Source organism: Lampris incognitus, chromosome 4 (genome assembly GCF_029633865.1).
Source record: "Lampris incognitus isolate fLamInc1 chromosome 4, fLamInc1.hap2, whole genome shotgun sequence".
NCBI lineage: Eukaryota > Metazoa > Chordata > Actinopteri > Lampriformes > Lampridae > Lampris > Lampris incognitus.
Window position 1 is genome coordinate 61142031 of NC_079214.1, and position 21168 is coordinate 61163198.

Genomic DNA, 21168 nt, shown 5'->3' on the forward strand with positions numbered 1-21168 from the left:
GGGAAAATGCACTTGAAGTTACGTTTTGCTGTGTTTCCTTATTTCGCCGACCAAGTTTATTCCTTAGCCTGTAATCTACTGATCTGTTGTCGATTGCTAATGCCTTGTTCAGACCTGTAGGGGAAGAACGTGTTGCCTGCGTTCGGCCATTACGACATCGGCCTTGACTATGGCCGATTTCTGTCTATCCTCCCTTACAGGTAAGAATGGTAGTTGTGATATTGTAACCGGTTATTTTCTTGCCCGGTGCGGGATTCGATACTGGGTGTACTGCACCACAAGGCGACATCACTAACCGCTCGGCTAAAGGGTCAGACCCGTTAGCTAGGGGCTAATGTGTCTTATTAGTAGTTTACAGTCGTCACCCTCTCCCGGAAGCGCGCCCTCGCGCTTTGTTCTTCCCGCGCTCCGAAGAGACTTCTGAGGATCTGCACACTTCCGGATCCCACCGCTGCCACCGATGTAACCGGTTATTTTCTTGCCCGGTGCGGGATTCGATATGGGGTGTACTGCACCACAAGGCGACATCACTAACCGCTCGGCTAAAGGGTCAGACCCGTTAGATGGGACTAACGTGTCTTATTAGTAGTTTACAGTCGTCACCCTCTCCCGGAAGCGCGCCCTTCCCGCGCTCCAAAGAGACTTCTGAGGAGCTGCACACTTCCGGATCCCACCGCTGCCACCGATGTAACCGGTTATTTTCTTGCCCGGTGCGGGATTCGATACGGGGTGTACTGTACCACAAGGCGACATCACTGACCGCTCGGCTAAAGGGTCAGACCCGTTAGCTAGGGGCTTACGTGTCTTATTAGTAGTTTACACCAGTAACCAGGACATAAGTGAGCGTGACACGGAGAGGTATTGGGTTGCTATTGTTGTGTCTTGAGTTGGTCCAGCGACGTCTGCCTACGTCATGTGCCTATGGTAGCATCGGGGGTATGTATTGATTGTTTTATCTTTATCTACGATCGCAGATCATTAGTTTTGGGGCAGTGTTGCATTCTGTGAAGTTGGATGCTAGAAATCTTCCCGAGTTAGTCTTGCTAACGGCTACACTGCCCCTAGGCCATTGGAGGTTCATGTCAGAGTGATTACAAATGAATGAATAGATAATTGATTTCATGTTAAAATATGATACCATGTATTACATTTGGAGTTGAATATACAATGAATACAACCTGTAACAGTAAAGAACAAGGGGATTTAATTCATGTTAAAGACAGCTGGTATCAGTGGCGGCTGGCCAGTACAGGGCGCTGGGGCGCCGCCCCCTTCAAATATCTAGAGATGTCAATCTACTTAAACATGTTAAGATATTATTTATGTATATAATGCAAATAATGATGAAATAAAAGTGTTTTTCAGTCTGTGAGCGCCTGTCAGCAGCCATTAAATACTGGTTCCAAATGGTATTTGGTTGATTTCTGTCTGAATACATATACTTCCTGGGTGAGGGGCGCCGGCCAAACCATACCTTATGCAAGCCCTCGAACTTGTGGCGAGCAGGTGACCTGAGGCTGCCGTCCGATTGGTTTCTTCAGATTTTCCAGGTGGCGCAGTTCCATGCGCCCCAGACACTCCCGCTTTCATTGGCAGCGAATTGGTATTGTTTTAATGTTTTTCGATCTAATGTGATTGGACAATTCTTGTGGCTGCCAATCATGTTCACACCCGCCACGACGCCTCATCTCGACTGTCAATCATCCACCGTCTACGAACCCTGATGCAATCTATAGGCTACATTGTCCTTCTTGATAACGGTGTGGACATTAAAGCAGCTGTCAGGTGTGCTGTGCCAAGGTAAATTGCGCCCCCCCCCAAAAAAAATTTTTTTTAGCACCAGCCGCCACTGGTTGTTATATTTATATTGTGTATATCTGTTGCCTACATGTTAAACGCAAGCATAGTGTTGATTATGCCGTTTATGTGTTTTAGTTTCACCCTTCCTTTCAACATCAAAAACCTGTGGGCAAGGAGCCAGCTGTCTTCAGAGTCTTGATGTTAGGAAGGTGTTTGTCTGACTGTCAAGTTATGTACAGCACACATGTATATCGAGGACAGCACAGTTATATACCTGGGGATGTATGTTATGCTAGGTGTCTAATGGCTTGTTGCGGTTTTTGGGATGTTGGAGAGAAATGGCAGTCGCGTTGTGTTATATCGCGTTTGTACAGTTTTGGGTTTCGATCCGGATCGAGGTATGGCACGAGGTTCCGGTCGCCGACACGCTCTGCGCATGGTGTATTAGCCACTCCTAACACGTGCGATTGCCTTTGGTCATGCTTGCGTACACCGGTAGATCCAGAGTTCCGTAGCACCCCCAATAAAAATCCGCCGGCGCCGCCAATGGGCACGGGAGTCGCAATTACAAAAAGAGATCTTGGCCTCTCGACTCGTTCCTCCACGCCGGCTCGCCACGATGCTTCTCGTGTTAGTTGGCAGCTCCCCTACTTAACCCATCTTGCTGCCCGCCTGAGTGGGACTGATTCCTCGAATGGGTCCGCTGGGTGAAGCACGGCAGGAGGCGTGGGAGGCAGGACGTGGTGGGAAAAGTCTTTCTAGATACAAAGGGTGCCGATTTCAAGTGACCTTGTCGCTCCTGGGGGACTAACAGCATATTAGAGACACGGCATATTGATTTCAAATGGCCCGTGTTTCTCGGTATATACAGATCTCTCTCGTGTGCACACACCAAAAGAAAAGTTTGCGTGCCCGCTCTTTGTACACTGAGCCGAAACCCTTCGCTGCCGAGCTCGGTCCACGGTCCCCATTCTCCAAGCAGCCTTTGTTCATCCTCTTTGTATTTGACATTCCGTATTTCAAGCCCCTACATTTCATGTCTCTTTCATTTGATATTAGGCCTTGATGAATATTGTATGAAAAGGAACCTGCCTGGCAAAGAGACTGACCTTCACAGCTGCTTTGCAGTGGCGTTTGAAGTATTGTCAAGTCCAATGGGGCTTACAAAGGCACTTAGAGTAACAGAGGTAGAAAGAGCGGACTGCAAAATATTTAACTAGCATCATCCTTGTTTGAAAAGGCTAGCTGCTGGACTCAACTGGCAAGGGTCAGATCACCGGATGGTGGTATTTAAATCAGCACTTCGAATGCCCTTTCCCCTTGTTCCATATCGGTGAGCTGTCCGAGCTGTGTCTATTTGGCTCCAAAGCCGTGATAAAGGTTAATCTGTGCACATCAGATACTACATTGTACTGGCTGTCTGTGTTGTAAAATATCAGACGGAGAGAAACTGATAGCAAGCCTACACAACACTGGTGAAATCTATGGGCTGCACATCAGTTTGGTTCCATTGTGAATGAATGATGAAGGTACACTGCGAGAGCACTTTGTGACCAAACTCTGTGCCAAAGCTGCTTTCTAAATAAACATTTCTTTACCTTTTTACCTTTTTTCTAGTGCGACGGTCCACAGCTTTGCCAGTGAACGGAAGAATTTTGAGTAAATAACTGCTGACTTTTTAATCAAAGAATCTGAGGCTTATGGCTCTACCTTGATGCACATACTCCAAACATCTGGGTGACCAGATGCTCCTCTCACTAATCCGGTCTATTCCCTAATGTTCTTGGAAAACGCCTGGCAGCACCTCATTTCTTTGATTCGTCTGACCTGGCAGAACCTTGACATTTGACCCTTACTCTGTGTGCAGTAAAAATTTGTATGACCCGCTCTGCAGAACATGAACACCATCCTGAAAAAAAAAGGCCTAGTTGAATAAATTTCCCGTAACCACCTCAAATTGAAAGACTGGAGATCTTATAGTGTTTGAATTGCTAGAGTCTGATAAAATTCCTCCTGCAGGCCTGCCTCCAGTGTTGTGTTTAGGCTTCAGAGTAGAGTTTCAAGCATGGGCGTAGGAAGCCTTGAAATGTGGGTGGGACAATCTAATGGGGGCCCGAGAGCCATCCCCCAGAAAATGGTTAACAGAGTACATGTCATTAGCACGGTCGCCTTACAGCAAGAAGGTCCTGGATTCGAGCCCTGGGGTAGTCCAACCTTGGGAGTCGTCCCGGGTCATCCTCTGTGTGGAGTTTGCATGTTTTCCCCGTGTCTGCCTGGGTTTCCTACCACAGTCCAAAGACATGTAGGTCAGGTGAATCGGCCAAACTAAATTGTCCCTTGGTATAAATGTGTGTGTGTGTGTGTGTGTGTGTGTGTGTGTGTCTGGCGGCCTGTCGGGGTGTCTCCCCACCTGCCGCCCAATGACTACTGGGATTGGCTCCAGCATCCCCACAACCCTGAGAGCAGGATAAGCAGTTTGGATAATGGATGGATGTCATTTCCTGTACTCTCGTGCCTTTTAACAGGTGGTTTGATATTTTTATCTGCCTATGCTAGCATGAAAAAAAAATTGTAATTTCATCCAAAGGAAGTGGTTGGCCCCAGATCACATATTTGAAGATATTAAAAAGTTAAAAGACAAGACATGGATTAGAAGACTAATTCAGGGGCATCCAGGTGGCATGGCGGTCTATTCCATTGCCTACCAACACGGGGCTCGGCGGTTCGAATCCCCGTGTTACCTCTGGCTTGGTCAGGCGTCCTTACAGACACAATTGACCATGTGTGTGGGTGGGAAGCCGGATATGGGTATGTGTCCTGGTCGCTGCACTAGGGCCTCCTCTGGTTGGTCGGGGCGCCTGTTCAGGGGGGAGGGGGAACTGGGGGGAATAGCGTGATCCTCCCACATGCTACATCCCCCTGGTGAAACTCCTCACTGTCAGGTGAAAAGAAGCGGCTGGCGACTCCACATTTATCGGAGGGGGCATGTGGTAGTCTACAGCCCTCCCCAGATCAGCAGATGGGGTGGGGCAGCGACCGGGACGGCTCGGAAGAGTGGGATAATTGACCAACTACAATTGGGGAGAAAAAGGGGGAGAAAATCCAAAAAAAAAAAAAAGACTAATTCAGAGCGTTAGCTACGGGCATTGGTAAACATCGGGACACAAAGAGCCACGCATATCAATAGCTCTGACAATGACTCCAAGAGGATAAATATCTGAGACTCATCACCAGCCAGTCAGACTAGCTTGGTCTAGTCAGAAAGGCACGAACTGATGAAGCCTCTTGGATGAGAGGCGAAACGTCTTCACGGATATATACCAAGTCCAATCGCACTTGATTCAACTCCTTTGGATAACCATGACCTGGATGAATGAGAACGTTCACAGACACTAATTCAGAGCCATCTTTAATAATAACCACTCATTGTTTATATAAACTCGAGGATCTCTTTATGGTTGCATGCAACTGCAGTTTCTGTTAAATGAATTTATTTAATGTTGTCAAATCAGTGAGTAAAGAGGAGTGGACACAACTGTAGGGAAAGTGCCCCTACGCATTCTATAATAAACTTTTATCAGTTTATAATAAACACTATAATAAACGTGATCATTTCTACTCCTATGAAGAATCACTAGGATATGAGGCCTGTGTCTCAAAGCTAGATTGTGTTGTTAGCCAGTTGTCTTGGTGGCTTTGTTTACACACACGTTTTTACACACATAACACTGCTACCGAGAAGCACTCCACATAAATACTAAGGGCAACATTTCATGACAAAAGGCATCAATATAACAACCAAAAAATCATACTGAATATATCATAATATATAATAATAAATATAATATAGCAGTATTATAATTATTAATATATTAATACAATAAATAAATATAACAATACATAGTAATATAGAATAATATAGAATGTACAACTGACTCTGTGCCACTGCAAATTTTGAGTACCCAAAGTCTGAAGCAGTCGGCCAAAGATTGCGCCTCAAAAAGTAGAATATTAGTCAACTAGCATGTAAATGTAAAATAAATGTTAAATAAAATAGGGAGAGCGACACAGACTGACTTACCGTGACTTGTTGTGATTGTCTGTGTCAGTGGTACTCACTAATTTTCTTAGAAGAGCCGCTTACTAGTAAGACCATCCCTCAAAGAGCCACAGAGCTTGCAAAACATTTCACAAATACAAAGCTCCACACATAGGCTATACTTCTACCCATGATGCCACGCTGTTACGTAGCCTACCTTCTTTGACGCATCTTCAGTATGATGCCCTCTGCTGGGTAATTCATTTCAATGTGCTAAAACAGGACGCAAACCGAACCTATAGAAAGAAGTAAGTTCTAGCTATGTTCTTATTGTTATCAGTGAATCTACATGAGGCGCAAAACAAAGTCTCACGAGCCGCATGCGGCCCACGAGCCACGTAAAGAGTAACACTGCGAGAAGACAGACACTTCATTTTGTCATTGTAGCTCACAACAAAGTGTATTGTCACAATGAAATTTGCCTTCTGCATATAACCCATCCTGCTGTATAGGAGCAGTGGGCAGCTGGAAACCCATGAAGGAACCCCCCCCCCACAGACATGGGGAGAACATGCAAACTCCACACAGAAAGGACCTGGGATGGCCCGGGGTTCGAACCCTGGACCTTCTTGCTGTGAGGCAACAGTGCTAACCACCGGGCCTCCGTAATGTGTACAGTAAATAAATGGTTAAAACTGGTGAACTTCTAGCTAATGACGTACTGAATACTGAGTTGCACTGAGTTGACAACTATTCGCTGGGGAAGGGTGATTTCTAATTTTGTTCACACGTCATTCATATTATGAGCAAGCAAACCTATACATGTGAGCTGAGCTCTCGTCTTTGCTTTTCTTTTTTGGATTTTTCCCACTTTTTCTCCCCAGTTGCAGCCATCCAATTACCCCACTCATCTCGGTTGCTGCTCCACCCCCTCTGCCGATCCAGGGAGGGCTGCAGACTCCCACATGCCTCTTCTGATACATGTGGAGTCGCCAGCCGTTTCTTTTCACCCGACAGTGAGGAGTTTCGCCAGGGGGATGAAGTGCGTGGGAGGATCACGCTACCCCCCCCAAACAGGTGCCCCCACCGACCAGAGGAGGCGCTAGTGCAGTGACTAGGACACATACCCACATCTGGCTTCCCACCCGCAGACACGGCCAGTTGTGTCTGTAGGGACGCCTGACCAAGCCGGAGGTAACACAGGGATTCGAACCACCGATCCCCGTGTTGGTAGTCAACGGAATAGACCACCACGCTACCTGGTCGCCCCCTGAGCTCTCTTTTCAGAGCTAATTATCTCCAGTGACAGAACAGTTGAGTGACCCAGTTTATACATGGGCCAGCCAGGCTTTTGTTTGTGAAAACGGGGAGCCCCTGGCCGTTACAAGGGAGTTGGCTGTTAGTTAGCCGAAGTTAACCGATTACTGCAAATGATGACTTACGTTCCTCTTGTTTGGAAAAAAAAACCTCCTTATGTCCAAGTTGTCTGGAGGAGAAAACATCACACCAAGGCTCATCAGCCAAAAAAATAGTCCAATCTACTCTAAAGTAACAATCAAATGAACAGGAGCCTCCCTCCTCGTGTTTTCACGATTTTGCTAACATTAATCTTAAGGTTAGTTAGCGTTAGCGCTTCTTAACAGTTAGGTAACCGAACAGTGAGCCCGCTGTCAGTCAGTATAGAGACTTTGTAACAAAATAAGAACATTTAGTTAAATGCCAAGCTTTGATTTTTTTGGTAAGTTAACAATTTACTGAACATTTTGTGGTGATAGTGTGACCCACCTTAACTCAACTGCCTGGCATCCAAAGCATCAATGACTGGCTAATGACTAGCACTTGTGTGTATGTGTGTGCGTGCTATGTGAGCATCTGCCTGAGTGCAAGGTAGCAGTAAAACATGGTATGGAATTTCATCGATCTGGGCATTCGCTCAGTAAGCAAGTGGAATTGGTTTGATAATGAAGCAAATCGCTCCAAAAAGAGCACCGAGTGGATAGACTGATGCACTGATTTTCAACATGGTAAATGGGGGGGGGGGTCCCTAAACCCTAGATTTCATAAAAGTGGGTGGGACTTTTCCCATCCTCATATAATAGCTGTGAAACCCATGGCTTCAAGTAATGCTGCTTTATTTCTCTCTCTAATGTTGTGCCACATACAATTCATATTCAGGGTTTTTGGTGGATCCTCTTGGCCACGCTAACCTGGTACTTGGGTGCAAAGAGGATGCAGCCACTACCTGCTGTACAATAGGTATTTCAACGTCCTTTCATCAAACCAGGAGAATGTCACACTGACATCCACTGGTCGTCGAGGGTGACCAGATAATGGCTGATGGCCGAGTAGACTCAAGTCAGACTTCTGAATGAAATAACCTTTCAGTAAGATGTATGAACTATGTTGAGAGTGCCCAGAGAAATGAGTAGATTTCCTGGTAATGCTATGCTGCCATTACTAAGAATATTATTGCCAAGCGAGTGGGGGGTTAATAGGCCCTCATCCTTTACCAATGTTGATTATGACTTCAGGACTGATGACGATAGAAGTATCCAATGATACTTCACGAAATCCAATTGAGAATTCTATTTGTAGCATCATTCAGCAGTATTTCACAATAGGACACTATCCTTCCCAAGGCTGCAAAACCACAAAGTAGATAATGAATTTGCTAAATAACATCAACAGCCTTGCATACAGTATTCAAACAAGTACGTGTGACTGGCCGATAGGGAAGACTGCACAGTGCTTGGCACGCAGCCTGTTCAAAACCCGGGCTGCAAAGCTTCTGTTGAGGTGGTGGGCCAAACACAGCCCAATCAGGCCTCGTGCCTTCCTCTGGTAAATTCGGCCTCAAGCTGTCAAGCCCGAGAAAGCCCCCCGTGGGCTCGTGGCCGGCAGAAACTCCCACCACCTAGCAAGGAGATATGTTCTCAGTAAATTGAGATGGCATGGCGTCAAGGACTGCTCTATACATGTTGCACAGCATCTCTTTTAACACTGTGAAGTCGGTTATGAAAACTGGCAGTCAGGGTAGTCTTCTAATCCGCTGTACTGCTCTGATCACAGCGTAGGCTTGAACCTTTTCTTTTTGCATTCCCACCTCATCTGTGACGGCGTGTTGAATGGCTGTCCTAAATAAATGCTCTGCGAGTCCATCGTGTATTGCACTGCATAAGCAATTTTATGCATGGATTTGCTGCAAACAAGGCGAGGGTCAATAACTCTGTCCGTATGCCTCATTCTGCATATTCTTGAATCTAGCGAGCCAGCTAATCTGCTGGACCCTCGATAGAGTCCACTGTGTCCCTATCTCAGTCTTCCTCCATTTGCTCTACCTTTACACTGGTTTATGTTTCGCTTCTGTGGGAAACAGACTGATGAAAAGAGATAGAAAATCTAGGGCACCTTACCACATCACAATCCTAAATTACGAAAATGGAAAAAGGTGCATGTTGTCATATTATATTGTTGAAATCTCTGAACTTTTGCCAAGTTGACTCATTAGAGTTGTCTAAGATAGAAAAACCAAACCATCTTCTGGCCGAACGGTGAATCAGTTCACGTGGACACGACATTTAGTGGCAGAAACGTTTCATCACTCATCCAAGTGACTGCATCAGTCTCAGCTAACTGCAGATATTCCCCAGCCTTTATAAGCAGCACAGTTACACAACGACCAAAACCAACAATTGGTTTCATATGCAAATTGGCATGACCATGAACTACAGTTTCAGTGGCCATGAGTACTCACAGAGGATTGAGGGAATAGTTGCATCATAGCATTGTAAGATGACAACAGATGTACACTTAGGACCCCCCCCCCCGGTTCAGGGACTCCCCATTCAAACCAGCGTTCCTCCCTATCAAGGATGTGCACATCCTCATCCTTGAACGAGTGGCCCCCGGCCTGTAGATGGGTGCAGACTGTGGAGTCCTGGCCTGATGTGTTAGCTTCTCTGTGTTGTGCCATCCTCCCGGCACTTAACAGTGTACACTTTATTGCTCTGTTTCTGCCGGGGGACCTGATCCTTGGGGTGGGCCAATTTCTGGTGCAGCGTGTATTGGGGTTTGAAAGCAACCAAGATGCAGTGTTTGGAAAAGACATGTCTCTACGGTTCCGACATGGGATCGGCACTGGTTTATGTGTAGACAGCTGCTGTCCTTCTCCTTTCTTCAGTCGGCTGGTGCACCGTTTGGGCGTCTTCCTGGCTTTGACAAACACCCAGTTAGGGTAACCACACTTAACCAGGGCCTGTTTAATGTGGGCTAGCTCCCCTTCCCTGGCCACTGTGTCGGTGGGGACGTTGTCAGCTCGGTGGTGCAGCGTCCTGATGACTCCTAGTTTGTGCTCCAATTGATGTCTTCAGCCAAACCTTAAGTACTGATCAGTATGTGTTGGTTCATGGTAAACATCAACAATCAAACGTCCCCCGTCACCAGTTGCAACTTCACAATCGAAGAAGGCTAACCTGTCATTTTTCACATCCTCCCTGGTGAACTTGATGTGGCTGTACACCAAGTTTGTGGTCGATGAAATTCAAGATTCAAGATTCTTTTATTTGTTACATCTCATTATAAAAGTACACGGCAGTAGAATTCTTGTGTTTTGGCTCCTCAACACTGCAGCAACAACAGCAATAAAATAACAACAAAACAGAACAAAAAAGCAGTAATAATAATAAATAGTGTGCAATGTAAGGTGCTGTGTGTGTGTGTGTGTGTTTGTGTGTGTAAATTGATGATTTGCTGAAAACCATAGATCTGTACCATCAGTTCTTTGTTGAAAAGCCTGGTTGCTTGGTAGAAAAAACTGTTTCAGAACCTACTGGTCCGGCCTTTGAGGCTGCGGTACCGCTTGCCTGATGGTAGCAGCTGGAACAGTCCATAGTTGGGTTGGCTGGGGTCTTTGATAATCCATTATATGGTACGTCCTGATTAATTTTAACCCAGGTGTCGTCCACAAATCTGAACCAATGGCTAGGTGGTGTCACTGGGTAGGACATCAGAGCCCTCTTTTCCACTTCCTCTATGTGCAAGTTGGCCACTACAGGTGAGACTGGGGAACCCATAGCACACCCATGCCTCTGCCTATAGTACTGCCCCCTGTATGTGAAGTACATGGACTGAAGACACAGCTTCAGGAGCAGACACACTTGGTCAGTGTTAAGGGTGGTCCTACTGCTAAAGGTGGGGTCGTACTGTAACTTCATATGGACTCCCTCCACTGCTTCATCGACGAGACCATTGTTTCATCCGCCTCCATAATGATGTCCCTCACGTTATCCACAAAGTCCATAGTGTTCTGCCTACCGACGAGTTAAGTATACATGCCAGAAACTTAGAGATGTTGTAGGTCACCGAGTTACCATACAGATAGGCCGTAATGGCACATCCTGTTTATATATTTTACTTATCTTCGGTAAATCATACAGACTAGGGGTAGCTTCCCCTGGGTATAATCTGTGGTAAAAAAAAAATTCTGTCAAATCCCCACGGGGATTAATAAAGTAGTAAAAAGAAAGGGCGGCCCAGTGCTTAGCGCCTTCGCCTCACAGCAAGAAGGCCCTGGGTTTGAACCTGAAGCCGTCCCAGGTCCTTCCTGTGTGGAGTTTGCATGTTCTCCCCGTGTCTGCGTGGGTTTCCTCCCACCATCAAAAGACATGCATGTTAGGGTTAATACTCCTGTCTGTGCCCCTGAGCAAGGCAATGGAAAGAAGTACTGGAGTTGGTCCCCCAGGTGCTGCATGGCGGCTGCCCACTGCTCCTTGGTTCACAGCCAGGATGGGTTAAATGCAAAGAATTTCCCCGCAGGGATTAATAAAGTAGTAAAAAAATAAAAAAAGACGCATTGTTCTAACAGCTTCAGACACTCTGTCACATTTTTCTTGCAACCACTGCCTGGATCTCGTTTAAGGGGCTCATAAGTATTTATGACGCTGTGTAACATCATAACTTTCTCATGATAGTCTGTCTGGTTTAATACAACAGTGCCTTTGTCTGCCAGAAGGATGATGATGTTTTTGTCCCTACTGGGTCGTGAGAGCATTCCTCTTGTCTCCGCTGATCCTGGACGGCGGCAGCTTTCCGTTGCCGAGGCAGGCTGAAACTTCTGTCCACAGTTGCTCCGCTTCCGGGCCCGCGATGTTGTTACAGATGGCCCGATTCCGTGGCTGTGATCGGTTCCGCTATTGGGATTTGCCTCGGAGTGACAGCAAAATTCAGCCCCTTAGCAAGGATGTCTTCCCCCGCCTGGGTGAGATGCCTGTCGGACAGATCCTTCACCTACTTGTCCACATCGCCGGCGTGAGTCTGGTGTCCGTCTCTGTCTGCCGATGTCTCTGATTGTGCAGGGGGAAGGTCAAGCTTCTTTTGCTGCCTGTTTTTTTTTTTTAACTTTCCATGTAGTGTAAGACGAGCCTTCTCCATGAACTCAATCACATGTAGCACGAGTCTCTGTTGGATCTGCTCCTCTTTCGGCCTTCAAAGCGTCAATGGTAAAATTAGTTTGTCTCACCCGTTCATTCAACAGGTGGCTCTGTGGCTTCTGGAGGAACTTAACTCGGTGGCCCTTGACAGAAGATTTCATTTGCAAGCTTTTAGGTGTAATCCCACTCTGTGACAACCAGGGGCGCAACGAGGGGGGGGGGCAGAGGGTGCAATGCACACAAGTGCCCCATCAGCAGGGGCGCCAAAAGATGGTACACAAAAAAAACCCCATTATAATTAAAAAGTATAACATGTAACAATATATTCTAATCCAAAATCCTCATCTAAGTAATAATATTTATAAATATTAAACTTTTAACAAACAAATAGGCCTACAACCAGAAATTGTTTATCGTACACTGTACTTTTGGCACCCTCTGCACACACCCCTCGTTGCGCCCCTGGTCACAACCTGAGGTTGAAGCACTGAGGTTGAAGCTCAAGGTTGTTGCTGTAGTCGGCCATCTTACATGCCGTTTGCTCGTACTCGTGTTTAGGTTTAAGGCAGTCCTCGCAGAAATGAGTCAAAATGTCTTTATACACGCTCAATAATCCAGTAAGGAAATCACAGAAAGGTGAAAAGATGGCAACAGATGTACTCTTAGGCCCCTGAGGCTTGAGAGTACATCTGTCGCCATTTTACAAGGCTGTGAATGCAATTATCCAATCCTCTGTGAATAGTACACATGGCCAAAACTCTAGTTAATGGTCATGCCAATTTGCATATGAAACCAATCGTTTGTCTCAGTCGTTATGCCACTGTGTTGTTTATAAGGGTGGGGATTCCTGCAAATTAGTTGACACTGACGAAGTCAGTTGGATGAGTGATGAAGTGTCCCAGTAAACGTTGTGTCCGAATGAACTGATTTACCTTTCTGCATGCATACAGACTTTTTTTAACGTGGTGATGCTGGTCGTGTGGCTTGGGCCCTGGGCTGTTTCGGTGGCATCTGAACACTGCTTGGCATCCTCCTCATCATATTCTTCATATATTTCATAATTCTGTTATCCTCTTTCAATGTTGTATTGTGTGAATTGTGTAAACACAACCTCCATTGCATGTTGTCCGTCTTGGGAGAGATCTCCTCAGTTGCTCTCCCTGATGTTTCTTCCTATTTTTTCTCCCTATTAACATTTTTTTTTTTAGGGAGTTGTTCCTTATCCAATGCGAGGGTCTAAGGCCAGGAGGTTGTGTTGCTATAAAGCCCCTTGAGGCAAATCTGAATTTGTGATATTGGGCTATACAAATATAATTGACTTGAGTTGACTTCTGGCAGTTAGAGGGAAAATTCAAAGCTAATAATCTGCACATCCAGTAATTTCTGGATGTGCAGTTAAACACTTTATAGTAATTCATTTTGACAGAGAAATCGATGTGTACTTCCAAGAGACCTGGGGCAGTATGAACCATTTTATCTTGGCACTAAGAGTTCCTTCTTAAAACTGAGTCAAGAGGCTGCTGAGGCCTTCTTTTACTAAGGAACTGGGTGAAGTCTTGGGCTACGGTCACACAAGCGTGATGCAGATAAATGACCATCGCCTGCCGAAGCGAAATTCATATTTTGTCGTGCTGGATGTGACGTCATGTGGTTGACCCCCCCACTTGACATCACATCCTGCACTGCCCACATTCTTTGCTATTGGTTGAAGCTGTGGATTTGACGGTCAAAGTTCACCAAAGTTGAACTCCACGCAATGTGAAGATGCAAATCCCCTTCACCACCAGAAGCGAATGTTTTATTCGCCCCTTCGCTCCCATAGAATGGAAGTGAGTGGGAGGCACAATATTCACCAATGTTAATTTTCCCATGTGTGACCACTGCCTAAGCTAAGAGCCATAGGCTTGAGCATAAGAAGTGGGCAGGGCTGACCCCGTCGCCATTGATGACGTGTTTCATGAACGTGCCCATTGCCCACGGTGCTCCTAAAATACCCTCCCTTTTGTCAAGTGTTCATAAACAAATGCTTTTATCTTGGTCCCTAATATACAAGCACAATTTCTCTCCCCAGAATTATTTGATTTGGAATAATAAAAATATTCTTTATAAGGACAAATCTCTTTTTTTTTCCCCCAAGGTCTGGTTCGACAACAATATTTTATTAGTCAGATGGCTTTTTACTTACCTATTCTGAATTTCTTGAGAAATATGGTATTCCTGTGACTCCTGAAGAATTCTCTGTTGTCATGGATGCTATCCCCCAAGGGGTTACCATGCTCCCGAAAGATGTTGTTAAAACACAGCCATCTTGGTCCTTTCAGTGTAACCCTTACTATACCCGGGTAGGGAAAATATGCTTTATGTCTAGCCCCTCTATCCGCCACAGAAAGATTAGATCACTTTTTCAAAAAGAAATTGTTACAAGTCCTTATGTTATTCCATACTGGAATGCCTTTGTTGAAAACATCAGCTGGGAAAAAAAGTCTGGACCATACCATTACAACACCTTATCATTAGTATAATAGGGGAGGTAACCGTTGTTTTAACGCAGTCGCCCGTGGTGCGGGAGACCCAGGTTCGCGTCCCGGCTGCGGCGGTTCCCGGGCTGCCCCCCCGAATTCGCTACATTGTTGCCAGAAGTGTGACGATGAGACCGTGACGCCATGGGAGGTGTGAGGGAGCTGATATGCTGAAGCACGGGGACGCGCTTCTCGAAGGAGGGGGCGTAGTGTAACGACCATGAATGAGTAGACTCGCTGGCCGCCTGGCTAACGGGTCGGACCCTTTTTCCCGGGTTCGCGTCCCGGCTGCAGCCCCCCCCGAATTCGCTACACGATTAATAAGTTGTTCGACTGGCAACATCCCCAAAAGGTGCTGAACAGAAAGGACGATGAAAGCAAGAAAAATAGAGTCCGCACACTTGCTTAAATGCTCCCGATTAAATCGTTTCTGTTGTTTTGACCTCAACATGTCTTTGTCAAGACGTGAACAACATTCAGTAGACCAGTGTTTCTCAACCCAGTCCTCAAGGACCCCCTACCCTGCAGATTTTCATTGTAACCCTGCACAGGTAGCCCTGCTTGTACTTACTCGACCAATCATCTTGCAGCACTTAATTATGCAAGGTGTGCAACATCTGACAAAATTCGTGGCTGATTGGTTGAATAACTACAAACAGGTAGCTATTCAGGGTTGCAAAGAAAATATGCAGGATAGGGGGTCCTTGAGGACAGGGTTGAGAAACACTGCAGTAGACAATAAAGTAGACTAACCATGCAACGGCAGGAGGCACAAATCATGTTGTCATGAAGAATTTATTTTTAAAGAAAATGTAAGTGTCACTGACAACATCAAAAGTAGAATACTGACTTGATCAGCTCAGCTTTATTTTCAAGCAATTGATAAAGTGTCTTGCACACATATCAGCTCCTAAGATAAATATTGAACCGGCTATACGGGCTTTAAAATGCAGCCTTTTCATTAGCCTATTAATGGAGAATGACCATGGATGATGGGAACTAGCCTGGCATATCAGCGCACAAACATAAACGGAATCCAAATTGGACGCAAGACCAGCTTTTACTTCTTACCCAACTTGTCCATATGAGGAAAGAAATAATCAAAGGTACATTTGGACTTGGGATCAGCTCCCAGTCTAACAGCTGTTAATGGCAGCAGCCACTTCTGGGACTGTTGTCATATGGTCCTAGTGACTTAGGAGTCCTCTGGACTGCTTCTAATGTTTTGCAGATTTAAGAGCTAGTTTTGGAGCTAAAAGGCTTCATGAATCAATCTTAGCTAAAAAAAACTCAGTTTTAAAATAGGAGTAGCACACTGACATTCCATATGACCTCTGTAGACTCGTGTTCATTACAGTACCGTGCCCTTTACTGTACGATTTTGCACTTTCTGGTTAGATGCCAAACTGAATTTCATGGTCTTAGTTCTTGTGTTCTGTGCAGTGACAGTAAAGGTGAATCTAGTCTGATCTTATCTAAAAACCTGATAATTGGAGGAACTGTTTCCTCACCATCCATCTGAAGATTTGCATTGCAGAATTTTCGACCTCGAGCGGGGGGGGGGGGGGGGGGTAGACAGAGGACAAAAGTAAAACTTGAACTAAAATAGGCACTGAGAGCACTTTTTCTTCCCTTTTTGTTTTTCATGAACGGAAAAGGCCTTTATGTCCATCCATCCATTATCCAAGCCACTTATCCCAATCGGGGTTGTGGGATGCTGGAGCCTATCCCAGCAGTCATTGGGCGGCAGGCGGGGAGACACCCTGGACAGGCCGCCAGGCCATCATAGGGCCGATACGTCATTCATCATAAAGAAATGCTATCGGAAAAAATCTAGCAACACCCCTTTAAACAAGTATCCCTCATGGTTTGGCCTGAATCTAGTGGAAGTAGTAGTAGTAGTAGTAGTAGTAGTAGTAATAATAATATTAATAATAATAATAATAATAATAATATGGGCAACACAGTGCCACAGTGGTTAACGCGATCGCTTCACAGCAAGAAGGTGCTGGGTTCGAGCCCCGGGGTAGTCCAACCTTGGGGGTCGTCCCAGGCATCCTCTGTGTGGAGTTTGCATGTTCTCCCCGTGTCTGCGTGGGTTTCTTCCGGGGGCTCCGGTTTCCTCCCACAGTCCAAAGACATGTAGGTCAGATGAATCGGCCGTACTAAATTGCCCCTAGGTGTGTGTGTGTGTTGTCATCGGCCCTGTGATGGCCTGGCGGCCTGTCCAGGGTGTCTCCCCGCCTGCTGCCCAATGACTGCTGGGATAGGCTCCAGCATCCCCACGACCCTGAGAGCAGGAGAAGCGGTTTGGATAATGGATGAAGAATAACAATAATAATAAAATAGTAATGATAAAAAACGGTATTAATTTCCATGCGCCTTAATGTTACAAAATATCTTAATAAACAACAGATGGAAGACGTTATATGGGGCAGACTTACTTGAGTAATATCTGCAAACAGCTGACTTCCTAAACACATGAGTAGAAGCACCGGGATGCTGTGATTGCACACATTCTCAAATCCTCTATGAATAGTACACAGGGCCATTATACTGTCTAGATCAGTGGTTCTCAACCTTTTTGGGGTCCTGGACCCCCTGCGTATTTTTGATCTACCCTGAGGACCCCTCCACCTGATCTTGGGGGAGGGGAGTTGCAGTTTGATAGAAACAGTAGAAACTGCATTTTAAATTGCATTATAGCATTTATTCACTCTTTGGGGCAAAAGTAAGAGCTTTCAGTTGTAACTTAGATATAGTTAACAAAACAGAATTCTTATGCAGTAACTTTCAGATACATGTAACAAAACAGAATATGTATTCAGTAACTTTCAGATATATGTAACAAAACAGAATATGTATTCAGTAACTTTCAGATATATGTAACAAAACAGAATATGTATTCAGTAACTTTCAGATATATGTAACAACACATAATATGTATTCAGTAACTTTCAGATATATGTAACAAAACAGAATATGTATTCAGTAACTTTCAGATATATGTAACAAAACAGAATATGTATTCAGTAACTTTCAGATATATGTAACAACACATAATATGTATTCAGTAACTTTCAGATATATGTAACAACACAGAATATGTATTCAGTAACTTTCAGATATAGTTAACAAAACAGAATATGTATTCAGTAACTTTCAGATATATGTAACAACAGAATTTTTATGCAGTAACTTTTAACAATGCAAACGGGAGCGAGATCTCTTATTAAAATACAATAAATGACACTTGTGAAACAGATGTAATTAGAGAAAAAGTCCTGTTACCCTTTATAGTTTAGGTAGATAAAGGTCTCAGTCACATCTGAGTAAAATAATCCTATTTCTATAAACGTCATAGGATCTTTTTTTTAAGATATTTTATTTTCACGGACCCCTTGCAATTACACCACGGACCACTAGGGGTCCGCGGACCCCCGGTTGAGAAACACTGGTCTAGATAATGGTCACACATATTTGCATATGAAACCTATCATTGGTTTCGGTCGTTTTGTCACTGTGTTGTTTATAAGGGTGGGGACACCTGCAGTCAGTTGAGACTGAAGAGGTCTAGACTGCCTGTAAATCCCATTTGTTTCTCAAATCTGATCTTTAGGACCGGCTCTCCAGACTGTTATTTGCAAGTGATCAGATCGGATTTGGCTTCGTTCAGACTGCAGCCACATCGTCGACCGAGCTGCATTGGTTGCTGTGGTAACAGCGTAGGCGTGGGTACGTTGCACGTGTGTTGTGTGACGTAATATGCTGGCGACTTCTGCGCAGACAGACAACAACAAAACAGACAAAACACAACAACAAAAAAGACAGCTCGCTTCTTCGTCTGTCCAGGGACTATTGTTCTCCATTTTTTAGGTCGTCTTCCTTCTCCTTGCATGTGGGTTTGAACTTCCGCGCTCAGAACCTGACGTTACCATGTGTTGTGTTGTGTTTTGTCGCGTTGTGAGTGACGTAGTGGACAGTTTGAAATCCGATTTGAGTGGCTAGAGCGTCCAGACTGAGACACATCTTCAGAAACCCGATTTGAATCAGATATGAAACCACCCCTGAATGTGGCTCAAATCCGATTCGCGAAGATCCGATTCCAGTGTCTTTTTTGCTGTTCAGAATACATAAAAGAAGACAAGATTCCAATCTGGATTTGCCAAAAATTAGATTCGGGCTGCCAGTCTAAACGAGGTCTTAGATGAGTGATGAAACGTTTCTCCCAATAAACGTTGTGTCCAGATGAACTGATTCAACTTCCTTTAATTTTCTTACCTGGATTATTGAGCATGCATAATGACACCAGGAGGAAGACACAAAAAAAAACTACAAAAGTGGGACTCAGCATTTCAGAAGAAAAATCCCGTCCAATCCCGTAAAATGGCAACAGATGAATTCATTTATATGGCCGAAGTAGAAAAAGCATCAGTGAAGCTGGCGTCGTAACACTCCGGCAGAAAGGGGGCAAGATTTGTATTCTCGTGTGGAGACTCGAGTCTGCTCAGCGTCTTGTTCCTGGTCCTGAATTGATTGTATATGTTGGCCCTTCAAGTCTGACTGAGGTCTAACCTTACATCCCTGCGAGTAGATTTGGAAAGAGAACAAAACACAGGCATCACAGCGGCAGCATGCCAATAATGTGAGGGAACAAAACCAAACACGCACACACATACAGGGAAAACAGAAGAACACTTCAGTAGACAAACACTTGTTGTTTCGTGCTCAGTTCGGAGAACAGCTGGTAGCCTGCAGTTTGGGTTTTACCTAATTAAGTCCTGCACAAGGCGCGGTGTCATTGTGAGGGACAGTAACAATCTGTCACCAGCACCGCGAGCGTGGCGTGGAGCTGATTGACTCTGACACCTCGCTCAGTGGATAGATAACCTTCCAGACAGGACAGGGGAATAGCTGCTGCACCGCGGCACGGCTGAAGCTGCAGATTAGCACCGCGCTGTGGGGTGTGGGAAGGCCTAAAGGAGACCTGGAAGTAAAATACAAGTGAATCGGAGGTGTACCGATCCTCTTTCTTTCAGTTCCCATCCGATATTTGAATTTGGATATCTGCCGATACCGACCAGTACCGATACCAGGGCTCTTTTTTTTATGATTGTTGTTGTTGGTAGTATTATGTGTAAGGTTACATGAGGCTGTCTGTAGTAAACCACAGCACGTCTTCAAAAAATATACAAAAATGCATTGCATTTAAATTTGAACTGTAATTTAAGTAGGCTTCACATACAAACAGGTGTAGGAGTGCAAATTGCTGTGGCAACTCCTTAAAAGTGTTCAACGGACTTGGAGTCCAACAGTGCTTTTTCCCCCTCTCTAAATTACCCGAAATAATTCAGTTTTTTTTCAAAAATTTTTTACAAAGGGTCTATCCTGTAGTCATTTCACTTTAAAATGCCAGAAAGATTTATATATATATATATAAATTTGTATTATTATATTAATTAATTTATTTTTGGGGGCCCCCCCCCTTTTTCTCCCCAGTTGTACTTGGCCAATTACCCCACTCTTCCGAGCCGTCCCGGTTGCTGCTCCACCCCCTCTGCCGATCCGGGGGAGGGCTGCAGACTACCACATGCCTCCTCCCGTACATGTGGAGTCGCCAGCCGCTTCTTTTCACCTGGCAGTGAGGAGTTTTGCCGGGGGATGTAGCGCGTGGGAGGATCACGCTATCCCCCCCCCCAGTTCCCCCTCCCCCCTGAACAGGCACCCCAACCGACCAGAGGAGGTGTTAGTACAGCAACCAGGACATATACCCACATCCAGCTTCCCACCCACAGACATGGCCAATTATGCCTGTAGGGATGCCCGACCAAGCCGGAGGCAACACGGGGATTTGAACTGATGATTCCCGTGTTGGTAGGCAACGGAATAGACTGCCACGTCACCCGGACTACCTGATTTATTTTTATTTTTTTTGTCGGTGAAAGACATAAAACAACATTAAGTAACGGTGATCTGTCAAACCAACTGGAAATATGTTGCTCCTGACTAACCCGGGCCCTGTTTCAGAGTTGGTTGACTCAGAGTTGAAGGAAACTCTGGGTTTTTGGTTTCACAAAGCCAGTTCAGCTTAACTCTGGGTCAGTTACTATGGCAGTGTACTCCGTGAAGCTAACCTGCGCGCTGGCAGGTTAGCTTCAGCTAACCCCGAGTTTCCCCTCCTCTTTATCTGCAGACTGAAGGAAGTGTCAAACATGGCGTGTCCTTTTCCCGAAGACCCAGTTGATACTGAAGCACAAATCCTCTGCAGAAATACCCGTCGAGAGAAGGTGATCAAGGTGTCTTCATCATCCTCCTGCAATGAAAGTTCATAATTGCTGTGTCCTACTCTTTCCCATTGTCAAAATATCTGTGGAGTATCAAG